General features: G+C 39.7%; 1 long non-coding RNA gene across 1 annotated transcript; it reads right to left on the reverse strand.

The window, feature by feature from the left end:
- Nucleotides 1-256: 256 nt before the first annotated feature.
- LOC121088523 lies at nucleotides 257-16,693 on the reverse strand. The gene is made up of 3 exons (XR_005827978.1): nucleotides 16,653-16,693; nucleotides 2,989-2,993; nucleotides 257-267 (listed from the first exon to the last, which is right to left on the reverse strand). It is a non-coding gene; the product is annotated as an uncharacterized LOC121088523 (long non-coding RNA).
- Between the last annotated feature and the right edge of the window lie 6,501 nt (nucleotides 16,694-23,194).

A 23,194-nucleotide genomic window follows, 5' to 3' on the forward strand; every position in this document is an offset into this window, starting at 1 on the left:
GGTATAGGCTGGAGTGCTACAGCAGCGTATCCTAATCTTTTTCAGATTGCTAATATGTTTACAGACCACAGTTATGGATCCCAGGTACTTGGAAACGTTGCCCATCTCAGAACTTGTCCTGTAACAGCTTGGATTAGACAAGGGTCCATAATCACTAGTTTAGAAACATTTATCTAGACAGTGGAAAGCTATTAATATTCTGTGCAAACAAGAGGAAGCGCAGCCAAAAACTGCTTTATAAACTCCCTGTGTAGGAGACATCTTCCCCTTGTTTCAGCTAGTAATTCTGAGAAAGACAAAAAAAATTATATTTCAGTCAAATACCAAAACACATTTATGCTATGATATGATATAATTCAAAGGCTATTATGTGTTAAATCTATATGCTATATCTTTAGGTAGAGCAGGGAACATATATAAAAATTCCAAGTTCATTTGCAACGCCACTTCAATGGCTGTGTATCTCATGTCACAGGTTTAAAATTAATTCATTTACTTGAGCTCTGACAACATACAGAGGTCCAGGGGGATCGCTGTTAATTGCAGGGCAGATTATAACACTGAGTGAAGTCATAGGATTTTACTAAGCAAAAAGCAAGGTATTTCTTGGTTTTGTTTTAGTTTTAAAGGATTTTCAAACTTAACTACTTCAAAGAGAGAGAATTGTTTAAAAGAACTAAGTAGGAAAATGATGATGAAATTTGAACTTTCTCACAGAAGACAAGGAAATTTTTGATTACAGGATAGACAATTTGAAAATAGTTTCTTTTCCTGAGGCTACACCTACAATCAAAGGAGGATCCTAACTATTGTAAAGAGCATAGAAAACAGAGGAGCTCTTGGAGGAGTGGACTAGGAAGGAAGAAATTCCTCAGGGCATTTCAGTAAAAAATTGAAGGACATAAAGTCCGCAGCAAACAGGGCATCCAGAGAAGCCCAGTCTCAAGGAGAAATCATACCAATGCAGGAACGGGAAGGGTGTGTTCCAGAGACCTACTGCAGCGTGTGCCTCTGCCTCTTGTGTTAAACCACGCTTTACTGCACTGCTTTGGCAAGTCACACACTTTTTTTGTGGGACTGACTTCTCTGCCACCATTACTCCCCACAGGCCAGACTTGGGCACATGCAGAGCCCACTGAACTTTCTGCAAGTCTCAGCAGCCATGAATCGGCCTGAAGGGTGGGTCACAGAAGGGTCTCTGGGAGGGTCTCACCCTAGTGTGGCCATGCCATGAGCTTTTTGCCTGTAAGGATGTGTTCAAGGGGTTTGATAGCTTAACTGGCCATGGGAGCAGAGCTCATGGGGAATTTTACTCCAAAGGAAGTCAGCGATCAGGGTTCTTCTCTCTTTTTCTTGGGATATTAAATATTCTGTCAGAGTCAGCAATATATTTGATTAATTTCCACTGACTGATACTTAGCTCTGGGAAAGGACAGGCTCATTTTGCCAAAATTGCGTCTGGATGAGGATGTTGCATACCCCATTGCTAGGGACATGGCCTACTGCAGAAAACATTAAAATTTAATGATATTGGTGGCTGCAATATTATTTGTGAAATAAAATTGCCTTATTAGGATATTCAGCCTTCTTGGATCTTTAGAGAATCATTAAACAAAATAATTCCTTATTACCGCAGTGAAAAGGAATTAATGAAAAAGCAAAGTTATCAGAAAGGTGTAAAAGCAAATGCTTATGAGTTAATAGTGTTTCAGGAATTAAAATGTACAACCTGGCTAACAATCAGCAGAAAAAACCATGCAGGATCAAACTATCATGCAGAGCCTCCCACAATGATTTATTTATTAAAGATGAGGAAAATTGTTTTCCATTACTCCAAAGACTAACCTCATAGTGAAAAGTAAATTGGTATTTATAGTGCTTCAAGGAACAGGAAAAATACCTGACTTGCAAACAAAAGATTTAATTTTATTAAAATTAAAAAAAAAAAGAGTAGTTCAATTTACTTTTTTGAATGACCTTTTCTAACATTTTCATACTATTATCCAGCTGATAGCAAAATGATAATCTAATCATTCAGGATCATCTAAAATACTGTAATAGAAAAGTTCATAATTATTTCAGTGTTCTAAATGGTCATCCTCAGCTGCATGCAAATTTTCCTTTTATATTTGACAAAAAGGTCCTAGTAGATAAGTTTGGGGCTGAACCTTCATTTTTGGCAGTGCCTGGTAGCCTCAGATAATTGATACAGCCAAAGGCATATCTGTTTTTCCTCCAGAAGCTCTTGGGAATTCTTGGAAGGATCTCTGCACAGTCTGATCAGGCCAATGCATGATGGTGCATTCAAGAATGGAATAATACAGAGCTTCCTTCAACCAGTCTGATTAAAGATACTGAATAAATTTCTTTGGGTATCCTACATCACCTGATTTCAGTTGCCTACACTTTTAGTGTTCTTTGAGATTATCCAGGCATCTATGAGACCTACAAACTCTTCTATGTTCTGGTTGGCTGGAAAGTAGATATTTTGGGGCAATTAATTTTGGGCAATGGAATCCCACCTCTAAATCTATGTGACACAGGTGTCTAAGCTCCTGTTATATATGGGGGAGCTCTAACCAGAACAATCTATGAAGCCTGCAGAGCCATTTGGCTGACCTCTTACTAGGTCTTTGTCTCCAGCTGCCACTTCTGTAGGGCATGGTTTTCTTACAGTTCCTGTGTTGCATGTGCCAACTCAATGTCAGCAAGGTCCAGATGGGATATCAAGAAAAAAATTTTCACTAATCAGGACATTCAACAGTGATACAGGTTGCTGACAGGTGATGTAGTCTCCATTTTTGGAGTTTTTCAAGACCTGATCAGATAAATAACCCTCAACAGATCAGATAAATCAGACCTCATGGATGACCCTATGGTCTCATAGATGACAGAAGGTTGGACCAGAGACCTCCTGAGGTCCCTTCACACCTGAATTATCCCACGATCTCACAATCACTGGATACTGTAGAACACCTCAAACAGCACTAACGCTAAATGCTGAGACCTTCTGGCAATTATATTGAGCTCTTGAACTCCTTTGACCATATCTGTAGCTTATACACTCAGATCACATGCAGACATTTATGCATTGACAGCTGAATTTAGGTCCTTATCAGGATATGATGAATCCTGCTTCTGACATGTTATAACATGACAGTTATGTATACACAAAGAAAGACAGGATTCTTCAGAAGATACGTATTTTTCCCACTTACTTCACAGTGTGTTTGTGCATGTGTGAATGAGAAGGAGTATGCAGAGATACTAGAAAATACTATGTCTTTTTTCCTCTGTCTTGAAAAAAATATTCAAAAATTGTCTTCTGTGCAATCAGTTTTCTGTTATTTGAGTCTCAGAGTAGATTAGAACTTGGTAGTCATTTTATTTAAAAATCAGAGGGTGAGTAAACTGCTTTGGTTAAAACAACATCAAGGGGTGTTTTATAGTGAGGATTTAAGGCTCTCAGGTTCCGAATCTCATTGAAGAAGTAAAAATGCCGAATATTATTATCCCAATGTGATTTACTCTAATTATTAAGGAAAGGGGGAAAAAAAATACCTCTTTCTAAAGAGATTTATTTCAGAAAAGCCACGATTGTTCTTCATATCAGGTTTTTAATTTTGAAAATCAGGAAGAGAGGTGATTATAAAAGCTTTCATTTTCAATCAGTTCTCTAATACATACAGAAATGAACCAGAGTGCTTTTCAAGCAGTTTTTATGACTCATAAACCCAAGAGCTCTGAATAACGGTGCTGATGTTGAACTCTCAGTACTAGTACCTTTCTAGAACTCAACTGCAACTTAAGGCAAATTCAGAAATCATATGGTCTGTGCAGTCAAATCTTTCTTTTCCTTTGGTTGATCAACTGTGTGACTAGGTTACTGAGTTGCAACTAATAAATAGTTCACTACTACATTAGCATCAGAGCTAGTCGTCTAGGGCTTCACTCTGATGCCTAATGTAGTATCATTTGACATGCCCTCATGTATCACTTATGTTTCTAGCTGCCAGTCCAGAAAAGCAAAACACTCCTGCAGTTTCTGTGTCATGTCAGCCCTACACAGGTATCTTGGATCCTCCAGCATACCTACCGTGTCACTAGATGATGGAATAATTGAATATTACTCTCTTTTTATAGTCAAAGTAAAGTAGTAAACAGCTCCAGGTGCAGTTTATGATCTGGTGCAGACATCTAAACTGTTCTGATGCATTATAGACATAACCTGGCATATCTTTAATAAAGCTATGAAAGATTGATTAATATTCTATGTGTATTCAGCTACAGATATTTTAGATCAGATACTGAATTTAAAGCCAGTACAACAGAAATGCGGTCACACAGTTGTTAATGGATCCCTCCTGTCACATACTACGTACCTACTACAACACTGTGGCTTTTGCCATGAAAACATGAAATTGCTAAGTGTAATCAGATGCTGGAAGTGAGACAAAACAGTGGCTTAGAGAAGTAGTAAAACTTCTCCAAAAGTTTTGTAATATTTTCCATAAAAGTATTTTAAATTCTAGCCCAGCCTCACAGGAGTTGTGTTGGGATGCGTCTACCTGAAAAGAGGTTGTAGCAAGGTGGGGGCCAGCCTCTTCTCTCAAGTAACAAGTGACGGGACAAGAGAAAATGGCTTCTAGTTGCTCCAGGGGAGGTTTAGATTGGCTATTAGGAAAAATTTCGTCACTGAAAGGGCTGTCAAGCCCTGGAACAGGCTGCCCAGGGAAGTGGTGGAGTCACCTTCCCTGGAGGTATTTAAAAGACGTGTAGATGTGTTGCTTAGGGACATGGTTTAGTGGTGGGCTTGGCAGTTTTACATCTATGGTTTGACTTAATGATCTCAAAGGTCTTTTCCAACCTAAATGATTCTATCTATTCTATCTTCTAAGGATCTCAAGGCAGCCACACTGGAAGAATGCTGCTGTGTTTTCTGAGAGGTCTCATGTTGGTGACCATAGGGAGGATACTGAGAGCCTAACATTGAATGAATCTGCTATAAAGCACAGACATTTGCCCATAATTGTGTACATCTGTGGTACCTGCAGGAATGAAACCCAAATCTTTTCAGTTCTGTGCCTTTTTCACATATTCACATAATGCTTGTTTTCAGTTTTAACCTATCAAGGTCAAAATCTCTCTCTCTCTCTCTTATTACCAATGATTTCTAAATTAACTCAATGTTCCTTTGGAATGAAATACATGAAAGAGTTTTATAGATTATTTTCTTAATAGAGAATGTTTCAATGGTAGAATAACACATAAAATATTCCTAATGCTGAGTAGAAGTGAAAAAAAGTCAGTAATGGAGAACATGGTCTTTATTATCAAGAGAGTGGAGTATCATGCTAAGTAGATTAATTTTAATCTTTAAATTATGTAAAATGTGAGGCAGCTACTTTAGAATTTGATATGGATGAAATTATGAAAGGGTTTGAAAGAAACAACCAGTACTTTAAGTTTTAATATTCATTGGTGAAACAAAAAATGAGACACTAGTATAGTTTTATCAAAACCAAATATTATTTTAATCCATCATGGAGTTACATTCATAGAGTTTTAAAAAAGGGAAACAAATGAATGTTTAAAAATATTCTTTGGAATTAAAAATACTGTTTTGAAAATATCAGAATGGATTATTTAGTCTTCTGTTTCTTTTTTCCTGTCTCTTTTCAATATAAATATTTCAGAAAAGTGAGAAATTCAAAATTCTAGTGTTGTTAAACCAGTACTTCCCAAACACTGACACACAAACCTTTTGACAGAAAGGATCACTGTTTGGCTTTGATCATCCATAGCTCAGAAAAAAACAACAGACTGTGGTCTCAGTTTCTTGAACTTATTACTCACTTTCATAGTTGCTCACTTTTCTAGAAGATCTTCATTTTAGTAGTTCAGATCATGCCTTTATGGGAGGGTCTGTGTAAGTCAAAAGGCTGGATACTTCTACAACACTGTTTTGTATGGCATCTTGCATTTGTCTGGCATCTCTGTTTCAGAACCAGAAGTGTCCACATCCCAGTCAGATACAAGTTTTACAGTTTACTCCATGATGTATTTACAGCAGAGTTGTCACTTCTACCTACATAAAAACTTCTTAGATACATTAATAGTGTTTTCCTCTGGGGCTAACTGGCTTTAATAGGTATGTAAGCTGTCGCATAACTACATAGATTTATGCACTGTGGATGAAAAATAACTCTTACTAATGCATATCACTTTCCTCTTTCACGCTCTGGACAAGAGTGTGGCTGTATGATTAACTGGTCGGGAACCACAGTGTGCTTCACATAGAGCAGTGCAAAGGACTGGGGGGATATTTCCCTTCAAAGTTCTGCAGGAACATGTACTAGCTGCAGCTTCAGGACTGGCACTGCAATAACAAAGCAAAGTCTTAGCAATGTAGCTGATCAGTTCAGCACAGATGTTCAGATATGATTCACCATAATTAATTCTTCACCAGAGGCCTATTCTAAGGCGGTGTCATTTGAAAGCTTTTGGGAGTTTATGCCTTGATTCTAGTCTAAGCATGTTGTGGCAGAGGTTGCTTGGGAAGAAAATTAATAGAAATATCAATATTAAAATTCATCTCCATTTATATATACAGCAACAGGAGAATACCAAACCATCTTAATGTTAAAGCTAATCCAGCAAAAAAAAATAATGGTAGAAAGGATATGATAGATGCAAAGCAGAATGTCTACAGCTGGTGGAATAGACAGCTACAATGACTGCATACAGAGCAGTCAGTCCCTTACATGGTTTCATATGTTTGGAGAATTACCGCCCACCAGGATATTTAGATTAAAGAAATCTTTGGTTAAATCTTGATCAGCTTCAAAATACACCAAATGATATTCCAAGAAGTGCATATTGAATATGACACATGCATTTTTCATTAAAAAAACCACCACAATTAACATCTGTGCTGTTAATTGCTGCTTTTGAAAAATATACAAAAAAATTTCTTTTTACCAAGCACAAAGGAGATAGCAACCTTTGCAAGCAACTGCCCAGCCAGCCAAGGAAAGAACTGGTAGAAAAAAAGAAGAGCTCTCTAAGTACACTTAGAAGAACTGTGACGTTTCTATAGTCTAATTTTTTACAGAAGTTATGATTGTTATTACAGAAAAAACATGTATTGCACACTTATGCATACCTTTTAATTTTGCCACTGTGCATAGTAAATACTATAATCAATAGTTCTCTACCATAATAATAGTAATTACTATGCAGCTTTGATATTGAGGAGATGGTCAAGAATATTTGTTGACATCAAGGCTGTCCTACTCTTCTCACTGTAAACAGCAGTGTGTTCCTGTCCAAACACTGCAGAAAGAGACAACCTCTGTCCAGCTGTGCTCCCATGGGATGCAGTGATTTAGGTCAGACCCCAAACAAACACAATGCACAAAAGTGAGAGAATGCTGACAAATCCTAAAGCCTTTACAAACTGGAGTTACAACGAGATATTAGTCCAAAAGCCAGAGACAAAGAAGATAAATTATTTAGTTAGCATTAAAATGTATTCTAGTACAATATATACATAAGCCTGCAGGAATGCACATACATGTACATATATATCCGCATGTGTGTGCACCCACACCCACAGATAAGCAAAAAAGCATGCATATATAGACACAGATAAAACTCTTCCATCTTAAATTTTCTGTTTATTAAGCCTGAAGGAAAAATGGCAGAATACATGTTTGTTTCTGAGTGTATTGCAGTAACTGTATCTTTTCACTATAGAACTCCCCTTTCAAATTGTTTTGACCCAGACAGGATTACTGCAAAATTGGTCAAGAAAGAAAACTAGTCTTTTATTCCTACCCCAAGTGTTAGTATATCCTTATATGAAATGGCAGTGCTAATGCTGCAGGTAAAGATGTGTTTGCTGGCTACAATGTAGCTTCAAAAGATCAGCATCCTAACAAAAGAGCTAGTAAAACCTTCATTCTAATCTTTATTTCTATAGACAGCTCCTAAGTATCAACATACTCTGCAAGGTATGCAACTTTAATCTAAAGCTGTTTATTGCCGCACCAAAATAAGAAGCGAACTAGAAGGAGTTTGAAGGCAAACCTAAACTTCACAGGATATGTCAGTGATTGGTAGCACTTTGTTGGTCAGTTGTTATTTGTATGAATAGATAGCACAGGGTATTTTAGGAAAAATAAAGGAATAATCTTTAAAAATGCATAGAGGCAGTTCAAATAGGAGCGTTTAGGCATTGTAGGATCATGTGTGGTAAAAAAGATGGGATAAAGAGATCATACTTTTTCAGCAAACAGAATGCCAAGACTATAAGTAGAGCAGTAGGAAGGGTCCAGTATACCTCCAAAGAATAAATGATGCTACTGCATGGGCTGGCTCAGGTAGAAGTAGTCCAACACAGCTCCTGTGAGGCTGGGCTAGAATTTAAAATACTTTTATGGAAAATATTACAAAACTTTTGGAGAAGTTTTAAAACTTCTCTAAGCTGCTATTTTCTCTCTCTGTCAGCATCTGATTGCGCTCAACAGTTTCATGTTTCCATGGCAAAAGCTGCAGTGCTGTAGTAGGTACGTTACAGGAAAGGTCCATTAACAACTGGGTGAGCTCTTTTCTGTTGTACTGGCTTTAAATTCAGTATCTGACCTAATATAAAAATACAATAACTGTAGATGAGTATAAATGAATATTAGTCAATCTTTCATAGCTTAATTAAAGACATGTCAGGCTGTCTTAAGATCTTTGGAAAAAAATTAAAGCCATTTGCAAGAAGTACAAATGTATTTCCTCTACTTCTCCTGTCACGTAGTTGTCCAGTTATGCAGACTGGACCTTTTCCCATTTATATCTGGATAGGCTAAAAGAGCTGGAAAATCAACAACCGTATGAAATTTAACAAAGGCAAGTGCAAGATTCTGCACTTGGAATAGGGTAACCCAGGATACACATAAAAACTGGGGGGCAAGAGGTGGGAGAACAGCCCTGCAGAAAGACAGCGGGGGGGTTGGGTGGATAGCAAGTTGAATATGAGTCAACAGTGTGCCCTGGTAGCCAAAAGGGCCAACTGTGTCCTGGGGTGCATCAAGCACAGCATAGCAAGCCAGTCAAGGCTGGTGATTGTCCCACTCTACACTGCACTGGTGTGGCCCCACCCTGAGTACTGTGTGCAGTTTTGGGTGCCTCAGAATAAGACATCAAGCTATTAGACTGTGTCTAGAGGAGGGTGACCACAATGGCGAAAGGTCTCAAGGGCAAGACATAGGAGGAGCAGCTGCGGTCACTTGAATCATTCAGCTTGGAGAAGAGAATGCTGAGGGGTGCCTTCATCACAGTCTACACCTTCCTGAAGGGGGGAAATGGAGGGGCAGTTGCTGACCTCCTCTCTCTTGTGACCAGCAACAGGACATGAGGAAACAGAATGAAGTGGCATCGGGGAAGTTCAGACTGGACAGTAAGAAAAGGTTCTTCACTGAGAGTGTGGCTGGTGGAACAGGCTCCCCAGGGAAGTGGACATGGCACCAAACCTGTCAGAGTTCAAGGAGCATCTAGACGATGCTCTTCATCATGTGATTAATTTTTAAATAGTCCTGCAAGGAGCAGGCAGCTGGTCTCAATGATCCTTATGGATCCCTTTCAACTTGAAATATTCTGTGATTCTATGATTCTAAATCTGATGCTACAATCGCTACATTCTTGTTGGGGGGGGTGGGGGGGTGGGGTTCACTACTCTGCCAAGGTATGTTCTTGATTATGCACTCAGCATGGTTCTGTTTTGCATCTGCTGGGAAGGAAAACAGTTTCTTTCAACTTCAGTAGTAAAAGGCCTTTGAGGCACTGAGGTAGATTCAGCTTCAGAACTGATTGAGCTCTTTGGATACTTGGCTCCCTAAATTTTCACAAGATAAACTCATGCATGCATCCTAAGTTCCCCATAGAACACGGTCCTGGTCTCAGAGATCATGTTTCACATTTTCTTCCTTACTATTTATGTTCTGCTCTGAAAGTAAATGAATACTAAATTGAATCAGCAAGTCAGGCTTGCAACATTTCATTGATCTATGACAGATCAGAGCTTGATGCTGAGATAATGTGGCCCCAGGCATCAACCTTTATCACTAATATGGTTTTAAAATTCTCTACTCAAGTCTATTTATTATGAATATAATCTGTTTTAGGAAAGCACCTAAATCTCTGCTAATGATTCATTCAGATGCATGGAGTATCCTCATTTAAAATGTTCAGGTCAACCCAGCTTTCTCTGTTTGTTTTAATAGTGCGCACTGTTCTGTCTTAACTGGTTTGCTTCCAGTGTCACTCTGTTTCAGATACTTTTTGCATGACTCCCACTGATGATAGTCTGGGTTGATTTATTTTCTTATGCAACACTCTTTGTATTCTATAGTTATTTTTTGCCACAGTGGCATTTTATTATTTTCCTTTCCCAGCAACTCACTCTCTCAGCCACAAGTAAATATTGGGGAAGTTTTCTGAAAATCCTTATGGTTTGGCCAGTCAAAATTTTATCTGGGATTCTAGACTCTGGATGATGGCCCTTTCTTAAGTTAAGAAGAGAATCTTTGGAATCTTACAGAACATTTTCTTTAAAATTAATGTATAATATATTTCAATATTTTGTAATGGAATACTTTGTTGAATCATATTGGTCATACTTGGGCTGAAACTGTTTCTCACTATAACTTGAATTCATGAAACTGAATTCTTCAGTGAATTTACTGTCCATAGAAAATATGTATCCAACTCTACATATAAAGAATGAGGAATTATATACTGTTACTCCTATTACTGTTGTATGTTTTGGCTTAGATTTCATACTTTCTTGTTCAAATAATTCCAGAATATGTTCTGATTTCTGTAAGTGCCATAGTGCTTCTGAATGAAGAGTATGCAATCAACTTTGAAATTTAAGGGCTTTGGGTTTAATAGGGACATCCAAATTAATTTTGTGTTAGACATATTGCTACATCTCATGGAAGTATCTTCAGTCTCTTGAAATTTCTTATCCAACGGTTATAAAATAAAGTAGATAATTATGGAAACTTTCTGCCATCATGAATAGTTAGAAACACTTCCAGCCTGCTTGCTCTTTTGAGGATTTATTTCATAACAGATTTCAAGCTCAGCTCAAATTTGTCCTTGCACATAAAGTCTATTCACGAATTGGATATAAGCTTAGGTTTTATTTATCTCAGGCATGGTTCTGGTAGGGCAGTTCATTGTTTCAGAGAAGTTAAAAAAGCACCTGAAAAGTCATGTGTCTCGCAGTTGTGCTTTTCTTCTGGTTGTCAAGGAAACCACCCTAGGATTCCTGGCAACAGACTTCATCCCAATTGGTAATGGAAACACCACAGGTATTAGCCAGTCAGTCACCTCCCACTGGGTGCTATTTTCAGAACAAGTCAATAGATCAGGTTCTCCTCTTCAAGCAGCTCTGAAGCTATGTGAGGGTTTGTCATATGCCTTTGTCTCTGTGGGGCTTGACTCTCCAGGCTGCACACGCAGGCAGTTTCTCCAGGCAGTGAACCACGCTATAGGTGAGGCTGGTAGGAGGGCTTGCTGTTAAACACTACTCATGAGGTAAAGAAATGCTTTCAAAATACTGCATTAAAGCTGTCTAACTTTTGTAAAGTCTGGAATGAGGACTGAAGAGGGTTGCCTTTGTTTCAGATGGATGTTGCTTCTCTTCACGTACAAATGCTCTATAAATGTGTTTACATTTACAGACTTAAAGAAAACAATCATGATTTCTATATTTGTAGTGGGTACCTATATTTCGTCATTAAATGTCCTGAATATATTTATTGAGATCTCCAGTCCTGGAAAGGGCAGAACATTATGATTGCAATCTTCAACTCTTCTGTGAGTGCTACGTGCAGGCAGCCAGAATGAGAGCTATGGAGTGTCCCTGTCACCAGCCTGTTACCAAATGGAGATGGTCCAGGGAGCATCTAGAAAAGTAAAGTGCTTTATTTGCATGAAAAGGAAGGCAAATCTCTATGTGGGATTAAGGGTGTTCATAGGAAATGATAGAGCAAGCTGGAAGAAGGATAATTGAATGTTAAGGGCATAAAATAGGGCAAGATGATGGGAACAAGAGAGGAGGAGGAGAAGAAGGAAAACTGCTGCATACCTGAAATTAGTATGTAAAGCAGGGACTGGAAACCTGTGGGGTGGGGTTGAAAGGTAGGAAACGTAACACTGGGGAGAAATGGTTGTGGAAGAATGAAAAAATAAAGAACAGAGAATTTACAGTAAAGAATGCGTAGACCAGGATTACAGTAATGGGAAGGGACTCCAGGGACAGGGAATTGGAATCAACAGAGAAAAGGAAATGTCTGAGATAGGAACATTACAGTTGAGGGTCCAGTGGTGTGGTATTGGGACTAGGTGGACAAAGAAATTGCAAATGAAATAAAAAATCTGAATGATGGTGATCCACAAAAAGAAAACTTTCAAGTAAAGATCCAGATAACAGTATGGAGATTGAGAGTAGATCCTTTGGGAGGAAACCCAGGACTTCATGTGAGGAAGAAAGGGGCAGAAGGAAGGTGACCTAGTCAGGGAAAACTGAGATAAGGTGTGAGGACCAGGGCATAATAGGACTGGAGGATGATGATTGGATAACAAGACTAGAGAAAAATGCATAGGAATATCTAAGCCATCTGAATAACTGATAGCAATGGGGATGAAATCAATGTTCTACCAGCTGACTTTAACATGTAGGTGTCTGCATCTGAACTAGTTGCTTGGTGTTCCCTTATAACAATGGACAGCTATCAGTACAGTCATTTGCTTGACCAACCCCAGGTACCCATGTTAGGGTGAGATTATGGACCTCTTAACTCCAGTGACTGTGCTGATTGCCATTAACACGGTCTATTAAGGGGTCCTAGCAGACTAGTGCAGGTGTAGACACCCAGAGATAGGCACAGGAGTCCTTTTGATTCATAGTCTGGGACCAAATGTTTTTCTCGGAAACAATGGGAGAGTGTTCTGTGTTTCCATTCATACAGCTAAAGCCTGATGGAAAGGATAATTGAGGTTAGCAGATCTCCAGGAACTGAGTTTTCTCAGTTCTTAGTTCTGAGAACCAAGAAGAAACTCAGTTTTGCTCTAAAGTTCCTAATGACAATTTAAATATCTTGGGTTTTTTCCTCTCACTGATGAGCAGTTTCTCTTGCACATAACTAGTCAGTGAAAAGCTCTCACAGTCTTGAAGAGCATGTTTATGGTAGACAGGACAAACTTGTGGTATGGATTTGAATTGTACACCTACTTGTGCAGTAACTGGCATGATCAATTTAATCACAAGCCAAAACAATAAAATTCTGAAAAGCCAGTATAGCCCCATGCTGATTTCAGTGGTAATATGGCTTGGTGTTTATGTGCATTAACTTTGGACTTAGATACTTACATAAGACTAATCGATGTGGAACCATGCAGAAATGGGAAGAATGCAAATGACAGAATAAAGCTGGGACATCTGGTGAACTGCTGTAATCAAGTGACAAGAGCCTGAAGAAAGATAATGGAAACTCTGACATGACTAACAGCAATACTGTGGAAAGCAGGTCAGCAACTGGGAAGTTAGAAATAACTATGATATTGTTATTGTGATCTTTTTCCTGTGGGATGAAGGGTTGAAAATGCACCACTTTGGTATCAATTTGAAGTTTAAAATACTCATGTGTTATGCAAGGGGGGACCTATCTACATATTATGTTGCTTGAATATTTTAATTCTCTAATTCACTCCCCGGAAATCTTTCTCTAGGGAGAAGGAGTTAAAACAAAGGACTGCTTTGACTGTAGTGCTGGTCAACTTTCCTCCTCCCTGGGGACTATGCCAGAGAGGAGGAATATAGTCTGAGAGCTGGGAGAATCATCTCTCAGCTTCTTCCAGTGCTGTCCCCCTGGGAAAGCCTGGGTAGGATCCAAATGGTCCCAAGCCTGGCTACCTGGAAGATCTCAGAAAGGCTACTGCAAGTCACAATGTTTCTTTGCAGCTGCAAAGGAATCCATTCATAAACAAACTCTCTTCCCTCCCCCAGTAGCCTAGGAGAAGCTCTCTGCTGACACATCCAACTTAGCATCTAGTGATATTCACATCATGCATTCTTTGGTTCTCCTACTGTACATTTTGCTCTGCACACTGGAAAAGCAGAAGAGCACGGTAGAGGTGAAGTAATTAGATCAAGGGTGATTCTAGAAGGGAACGGTGATTAACTGTGGAACTACTTGCAAATTGCTGCAAACAGCTCTGCAACCTGGTCAGTTCAATGTTTGGAGGAAAAAAAATCCTGGAAGGAAGAGTGAGACAAATAATCATGCTCACTTGAAAGACAGTCATCAAAATATTAGCAGCCATAAACTGCATAAGAATAAATAATACCAAATCAAACCTAATCCCTTTGATTACAGAGTAAAAGGACATGTGGAGAATGTCCTACATCCTGTACCTCAACTTCCAGAGTAAACACCTTGATAGTCTTCCACAGTAATCCATAAAAATAGAGGAAGGAAAAAATGGAAGAGAGCAATTTAGTGCACAGTAGATGAAAACCTGTTTGGAAAATGATGTTTTAATGGTTCAATGTTGAGATTGAAGGATGCATTTAACAGTGTTCCTGAAGGACCTCTATTGAGTTTGTTGCTGTTGTCATCAAGGAGCTGTTAGCAGCTTTGTAATTTTGTAGGTGGCATTGAGTAGAGAGGGCCTAAAGAACTGGAGGGCAGGAATCCAAATGATCCTGTGAAACTAGGAGTAAGAACTGAAAAAAAACCATGCTGAATTCTGCACAACTGGGATATAGACACTATTCGCAGGAAAAACAGTGAGCTGTCCTAATATAGGATAATGAAGAAATGGTTGGGTTGCAGGTCTATAGAAAAAGACTAAGAAGTTTTTGTTGCTAACAAGTGACCACAAAACACAATGACAGTTTGTGGCACAAGGAAAACAAATTCCAGTCAAACCAGTATAAGCAGGAATGAGCCACATAGCAACAATCCATCCCTCTATTCAGAACAGGGGAGACCTCAGCTGGAGAGCTGGGTCCAGTTTTCTTTAGCAGTCAGGAGTACACTGAACCAACAACCAAACTGGAACAAGGAAAATGTGGTTGGTTCCAACTCAAACTTAAGGTACCACAAGCATATTGAACAAGGTGAAAGGATGAATGGGAAGAGAAAAAAAATGAATTGTGCAAAGAACAATGCAACATGGGGCAGAAGAACTGGAAATTCTTATTGTTACCATTTGACCAAATTGTCACAAAAACCTAGTGGGTCTTTTTGCATGAAAAGTTAAAATTAGGTGGGAGTTTCAATTTAAGAAGGATTGCATTTTCATAAGAAGAAAGATGTTTATTTTTATTAAAACCAATATTCCTTGTTTTTAAGTTCCCAGAAATTCAATACTATGTGATCTTGAATTCTGGTAGATCTGTTTTCTAACTAAACCCAGGAAGAGACATGTTTCAAAGACATTATGACAAATTCATCTGCAAGAAAGTAACTAAATTGCAGGAAACTTCAGTTTGGGAGACACACAGAGGATCCTTCCTATATACCTCTGAAGAAAAATTGAATTGAAGCCTTTTCACTTTCTATTAAAAAACAGGCAGAACTCACACAAAGCAAAAATCTGCTCTATTGAGTATGGATGAATTGACTCCCTGATTGGCACTTGGTAGTTACATGTAAAGCAGTGAGCGTGACATGGTTGTACATGTTACGCCAACTTTAATGTTTAACCTTGCTGTTTCAAAAGGCTTGTTAAAAAAAACCCTTGAAAATACTGAGCGAAGTAAAAACAAGAAGGAAAAAAATACTGTTAACATAATGAAAGAAAATAATACAAGTTTAGAAAGCTCAGTAAAAGAGTAAAAGGAATTGCCTATACTGAAGTAAGAGTCCCTTCTGGTCAAAAAATGGAACAACAGTTGAGCAACTACTGTTACTAACAGCATTAGGGAAAAGCACTAGAAAATCATGAATAGAGAAACCAATCCTCTGCTAATGCAACTGAAGACAAACTTTCCTGTAAATCACCATTTATTCACCTGCAATTTTGAGAATTTCATATGTATAATCTTTTATAAATCAAAGAGATGAATTTATGCTCAGCATTTACCCATCCATCCACTGGTTATTGGCATCTGAAATCTTTAATGACCTCACATTTTGCTTGCTTTCCTCTGCAGAGTTGTGTGTCCAGACTGTCATTTTATAGCCCCTTTATTATTGTTCCCTCCATCCATATCTTCCTACACGTCTCTCTTGAGAGGAGAAAGTTATGGGAATTTTTCCCAAACAGTGGGTTTCACATTAGGAGATGGAGATTTGTTCATTTAAAAGCTAAACAGAATTTCATGGTTATTAACATGCTGTTTTTCTCAATACAGCTTCCCTGTGTACTTACTCTAGGCAGGGCTGCAGGCATCAGCTTTTATTAAGCTCATTCAAGACTTTCCATTGTAGGGCCAGTTGGCTTATAGATTTGAGAAAGCTTTGATTATTTCAACCCAAATTTGTCATGTACAATTTGAAGCCGGGATTTTATTTTTTTAACTTTAACCATTGTGTCAAATATTACACAGACATAAGAAATAGGCAAAAGAACACCTAAAGAACACCTAAACCTCCCCCGGCACAACGTGAGGCCGGTTCCCCGTGTCCTGGCGCTTGTTCCCTGGGAGCAGAGACCGACCCCCCCTGCCTACAGCCCCTGCCAGGCAGCTGTAGGGAGCCACCAGGTGCCCCTGAGCCCCCCCCTCTCCAGGCTGACCCCCCCAGCTCCCCCCGCCGCCCCCCCCAGCCCCTGCCCCAGCCCTTGCCCGGCTCTGGACACGCTCCAGCCCCTCTGCGTCCCCCCTGCCCTGAGGGGCCCGACCCTGAGCCCAGGCCCCGAGGGGCGGCCGCCCCGGTGCCCAGCACAGGGGGACGGGCACTGCCCCGGCCCTGCCGGCCACAGCGCTTCTGACAGCGGCCAGGGCGCTGCTGGCCCCCTTGGCCACCTGGGCACGCTGGGGGCTCCTGCCCAGCGGCTGTGCCCAGCGCAGAGCCCCCCCGGCCCGGCCGGGAGCAGCCGGCTTCTCCAGGAGATGCTGGGCGAGACGGTGCCAAAGGCCTCACTAAGGCCCAGGCAGGCGCCAGCCACAGCCTTTCCCTCAGCCACCCAGCGGGTCCCCTTGTCCCAGCAGGAGATGGGGCTCCTCACGCAGGACCTGCCTCTCACAGCCCCGCGCTGGCGGGGCCCGATCCCCGGCCGTCCTGCCCGTGCCGTGTGACGGCGCTCAGGGCGATCTGCCCCGTGGCTGCCCCGGCACCGAGGCCAGGCTGAAATGTTCCAGATGGCATAAAGGCATGTAGGAACTCCCATATTAATTTAGAAAATTCTAAACTAATCTAATGATGTGCCCAGCATGAAAAGCATCAATGATATGAGGTATTTCATGTATTATACAATCTGTCTGATGAAAAAATGAAGTTTTTAATATTCACAGAAATATCTGATCTTTTTTAAATCCTTCTGTAAGGCCTAGCTCAGTTATACCTTGTGACAATGACTTGCACAGATTAATTACTTGACTAATAAACTACTTTCTTCTTCTCACTATAAAACTTGCCTTAAATCTGCATGACGCATCCCACCTTCCCCCTTCCACTTTCCATCATATCTTTAATTTCCCTTCTTTTGAAATGTGAATAGCCATAAATTGTACTGCTTTCTACATATCATTTTTCCATGACACCAATAATCGTACCTCCCATTTTCTTATTTTCCTTTCTGTTTGTTTTTCCATTTCTTCTATATCCTAAGGGCACTTCTGTTTACTTTTATAGAAGAGTAAAAATGGAAGCAAAGAAGATCCTAAAAAATACCAGTGAAACTATAAGGGCCTTCTTCAAGCCACAGTCAGTCTTTTCTGCAGATTGTACAGTTTGAGCAACAAAATACTGCCTATAGTATTATTTTTTTCATCTCTCTTGGGTATTTAAAGCTGACTTGCCTTTGTTTGCGATCTGCACACCAATGTAATGACAGCTTTATTTTCAAATTTGACTTTTTAAAATTTTCTGTGAGGATGTTGCTTTTTTAGCTCCACCTCATCCAAGAGGCTGAATAATTAAGACCTGTGCCAGATCTCAACAAGAACAGTCAACATTCATGGCTGAACTCAGTTCTCAACTCTTTAAATAAGAGACAAAGGTAGTAATGGGCATTTGTGTTAAACAGAGAAGTAGTGATCAAAAATATGCCCTCCCAATAAAGGCTATAATACCATCAGCTGGTATAAAACTGGTTTACAGCTTGTGAGTCCCAGAGTGCCAGCTGGGTAGACTGTATAGTAAATAAGGACTTCAGAGAAATTACCTTGCATTTTCCCTAGGGGAGAATAAGAGAGCAAGAGCAGAAACTGCCATTAATAACTATAAACTGGTTCTATGTCCAACAGCCCAGTCTTAGGTCTCATGTATCAGAGGCCCAAACTCTTTTTCCAGTAATTTGGTTGGATATAGTAGATCATTCAGACTTATCTGAATAAACTATCCATATATTTAAACCCCAGCAATGGTACTGTATTTGACTGGACCAACATAAAAGATTTTTTTTAGTCTCTATTCTCATCTGATCAAGGAAATAAAGTGCTGAGTAGTAGGAAGATTTTCTTTGAAGGTCTGGTATAGAAAAAAATACAAAGATTTCTAATATATTTAAAAATCTCTTGTAAATCCACAGTATTAAGCAGCACCACTCAGAACTTTATTAGAGAGTAAGGAAAAAAATAAGAAACTTTGCCGAACAAAGCAATAACCCCTCAGGTTTTCTAATTCTCCTTCATAGTTTACCGACATGAAGATAAAGTCATTATTTTAATACCCCCTTTTCCAATTAGCCTTATTGTCCATGAAAAGTCTCATAGAGACATAGCACTTCATTAGTTTCAAGATGCATTGCTTTACAGACTATAAGGGGATGAGACCTGCCCCAAAGTATTATAGTCTCCATATGAGGTAGTCCTACAATTTCATTACATTGTATATTAATGCCTTAACTATTGAACTAGTTAAGCATGCACCCTCTTTCTAACCTTCAGTATTTTCTGGATTAATAAATTCATTAGTGTCACCCACTTTCCCTGCTGTCTCCTCAGTAGTTAATTAATATTGAACAAAATTAAGTGCTTTTCCCCTTCAATGCAAGTGGAAAACACCACATGACTGACAAAAACTGTCTGCATTAGATAAGTTCAATCAGGAATGGCAGCAATGTACCACAGTAAGCCTAGGTAGTAAGTCAGATGTATAACAGCAGAGCACAACTTTATCCCTGTTTCTGAAATGCAATACGAATGAACAATAGTAGCTGCATTTTAGAGATGGAATAACAGAGGCTCAAAACCAGAAAGTGGCATTTATCTCATTTATCTTTTTGTGATAAAGAGCTAAATACCTGAGGGAGTTATGCTTTAGAGTCAGGGGTAAGTAGTAGGCAGCTCAGATGAGCAACTAACCTGAATCATCTTAGATGCTTATTCTGAAGCAATGTGAATCGTTTGGATGCCTGGGTTAGTAAGAGTGTAGGTTAAGTTGCTTATATGTATGCACCCAATGGCAGCTGCACTAATGTACTGGAAACTTGCAAAAAGCTGGCAGATACAGCAGAGGAGCTGGGTAGGATATCTTTGCAGTAGACAATTTAAGTACCTTCATCTATGAGCTTAACCTCACCCTTAAGTCAGAAGAATCACTCCTAAAGTGACAACCTAACGTCACTCAGTAGCACAGTTCTGTTTTACTTAATACCTCCCTGAAAGTTAGGTATCTGGTCCAAAGTCAGTGGAAGAAGAGGGTACCAAAGAAAGAGGTTTATTTCCTTTCCAAAAACAGGTAGCCAGGAAAGGTGAGGCGACCCATAGCTGAGTGGGTGATTCTCTCTCTCCATTGCTTATAGCTAGAACTGGAGTAATGTAATGTTTGCAGGTACTCAGCTGCAAAAAAAAAAATAAACGAGAGGAATCTGGGCTGAGACTGAAACAACAGAAGCCTGGTAGAAGATTCATGAGCCACACTGCTCCCACTCAACCCTCACTCACAACAGCCCTTGCATAAAACTGCCTCTTCTTAGACAGCCAGGAGCAGGTTAACAGCTTGAGTTAATAACTCAAGTTTGTGTTAAAACACCGACTAGTTTTCTAATTGCAAACTCATGTTGTTTTAGCTGCTCTGTACTACAGAAAGGGGTCTGAGCTTTGTAGACTATGAATATGCCCAGTACTATTGAACATCAAAATCAGTCAAACTCTAATGGCATCAGTAAAACCTGTCAAACGATGTGGAGCCAATATTCAAAAGTCATGTAAATGTAAATGGTCAGACGTGATTTTTTTCCCATTTAGCTTAATAGGTAACGAGGCATTTCCATTAGAAACCTAGACAGGGTAGGATAATTCCAGCCTTAGTGGAGGTTTCTTCAGATCTTGGAGGAGCTGAATTATTCCATAGGGGTCCTTAGTTTTTCACCTAGACTAGCACACAGAGGATCTAAGGTAAGTAGGCTCCTAATTTAAATGCCTTAAATTAGGTGGGATGCGTCAGGGAGCATGTGTTAGATACTCCATGATATTTTAGTATCAAAATCAAGGAAGGTACATTTAGCACAAATAGAGGCAACACTAGCAGATTTCTCCTCTTTGTTAAGAAAAGTGTAGGGCATTTCACTGACATGTTGCAGGTACTTCTTTGGATTAATTCAAGAGAAAAGTTAACTGTTCCAGCCATCGGCTACAGAAGCTTGAATCTTTATCTTAAGCTATAGTATTTCACATTTCCTTTTTAATATAAACAACCATAAATTGAACATTATTAAGATTTCTTCACAGGGGGAAGAAGAAAGTAGACCTCACTACAGTGTCCCGTGTTTCTTTAATTTCACAGCTGAATTATCAGAGGCTTACTTAAAGAGGGAAGGCTACAAGAAAATTCAGAGCTACTGGAAACATGTATATGTACACATAAATATGTTCAACTCTTTGGGTGTTATTAGAGTGGAAGTAACATCTAGCATGTGCTAAAGCTCCGTGTAATGAAGAAAGGGGGTCATGCATTTTTTAATAGGAAATGACAGAGGGTATTTAATCAGTGCAGAACCATGTAGTTTTACCTAATCCAGCTTTAAAATAGCTAACTTAGCTGGTGGTAGCGGGGAGCTCAGAACACTCGGAAAACTGTGAGCATTTACCTTTTTTCTTAAAGTGTAGTGGGAGGTGTTGCAGCCCGCAGTGAGCTCCCCATGACTGACATCTGAGCCAGCTGAAGCTGCTAGATCTACTTATGACAGAAAAGGCAATGCAGACATACTGAGAATTTGCAGGCCAAAGCAAAACTTAGGTGCTTGAAGGCTTAAAACACTTGATCCTTTGACCACTAGTCTGAAACTGCGATTACTTGTACTTTTTTGAAAGACAGTGTCTTAACAGGTGGGACTGGAAATCTTGTTTGTGAAAGCAAATAGTGGACAATGTTTGGGTGCCAGACAGCTCACCCAATACCTTTGAAGACACAGTAATGATAAAGACAGCATTTAACTTGTTCAAAGTCCTGGAAACTACAGACAGGATTGATTGTAATGAAAGAAATTCACTTAAGGCATTAAAGAATAGATTGATTCCTATCTGTGCTGTTTTCAAATTCACTACTAATCCAAGATGATTATCTCTTATTAGCCTCAAAGGATGTATTTCCCATGGTTCCCAGGGATGAGCATTTTTCTGAGATAATTTGTCCATAAATGTTGTGCAGACTGGTGATGAGAATCATCATTGAATTAGGACACATATGGGCTTATTTCAGTGTAACAGACAGGATAACATCCATACCTATGACACGTTGACAAGAGGTGACAGGGGATCTGTCAAGGACGTAACATTGGTTATGGCAGCTAGGGAACAAGGCCCTAACAATCTCCCAAACGCACCTGCCAGGTTCTCCTTGTATGTTTGCTTTTCCTGGGCTGTGGGCAGGCTTTGTTTTGGCAAGCTTATCAAGTATTGTAAACATAGAGCTATGGCAGTGTGAGAGGTTGTATTGGAGAACAATTAGTACTTGTATCTTAAGGATGATTTCTAGCATTCTGTAGATCTCGCTACAACATTTATGATTGCATTACAATGAGTTGTGATCCAAGAGTCTACTAACGAGAGCCAGAATCCCCCATGGTTCCTGCAGAAGAAGAAAAGGTTATCTCTCCATGAGAGAATTTCTTCAGGTCCTGAATTGCTCATTTGATGCTCCTGAGCTGGCAAATGCAGTCGGAAAATTGCCTGATCACATCACTGTGGCTCTGAGCCCAAGCCAGCACATCAGGCTTGCTTGCGGTGCTTGCTACACCCGTAGGGCTTCTGTTGGTCTGTCCATGCTGCTTTTCTGTCTGCCCATAGTAATACTGTGCGACCTACACTTCTTTTCCTGTTTCATGCTTTTATATCTGATTAGGTCCTGGTTCTGTCCCTCCTGCTTGTCCTTCAAGTATTGTTACTCCTTAACTAAATCTAGATGACTAGAATTAAAGAGTCTAATTCTGCCAATAATTATTTTTACTCAGGGAGTATCTGTATCTGGGTCAGTATTAAGCTTAGCTTCCCTGTTAAGTTTCATGATAAATATTCTTAATTTGTTCCTCTTTTGTAAGCAGCGTCTTGATCCAGTAAATCTTCTTGTCCCTCCTACGGTGTCTCTAGTTCTGAATTATCATGATTCAATGAACCTGCAGAAAAACTATTTTATTTATTCTTCCTTTCTTTCTTTCTGTCTTTCACCAGGGTGTCCAAACCTCCCACGGAGGAAACATGCCTATCCTCCTTCAGCTCCCCTGAGGCACTCAGAAATTTTTCATGTCAAGCTGTCTTTTCGTCTCCCAAATCACACTGGATCAGCACTTCTCAGTGCTGCGAGGTTGATTTCTATGGGGAGACTCCAGCTGCAGGCAAAGGAAGACACAGGCTCTGGGGATACTGCCAGAGAAAAGGGATATGTAGCCTCATTTATGTAAGATTTGGCAAAGCCACAGAGAGGCCTGATCTGCAGCCTCATCCAGATCAGACCTGACTTCGTCTGTCACAGATTTTAGCTTGATCCAGTGCAAAAATCATGTTCACAAAATTTGTAGTCGG

The sequence above is a fragment of the Falco naumanni genome, chromosome 5, assembly GCF_017639655.2.
Source record: "Falco naumanni isolate bFalNau1 chromosome 5, bFalNau1.pat, whole genome shotgun sequence".
NCBI classification, from domain to species: Eukaryota; Metazoa; Chordata; class Aves; order Falconiformes; family Falconidae; genus Falco; species Falco naumanni.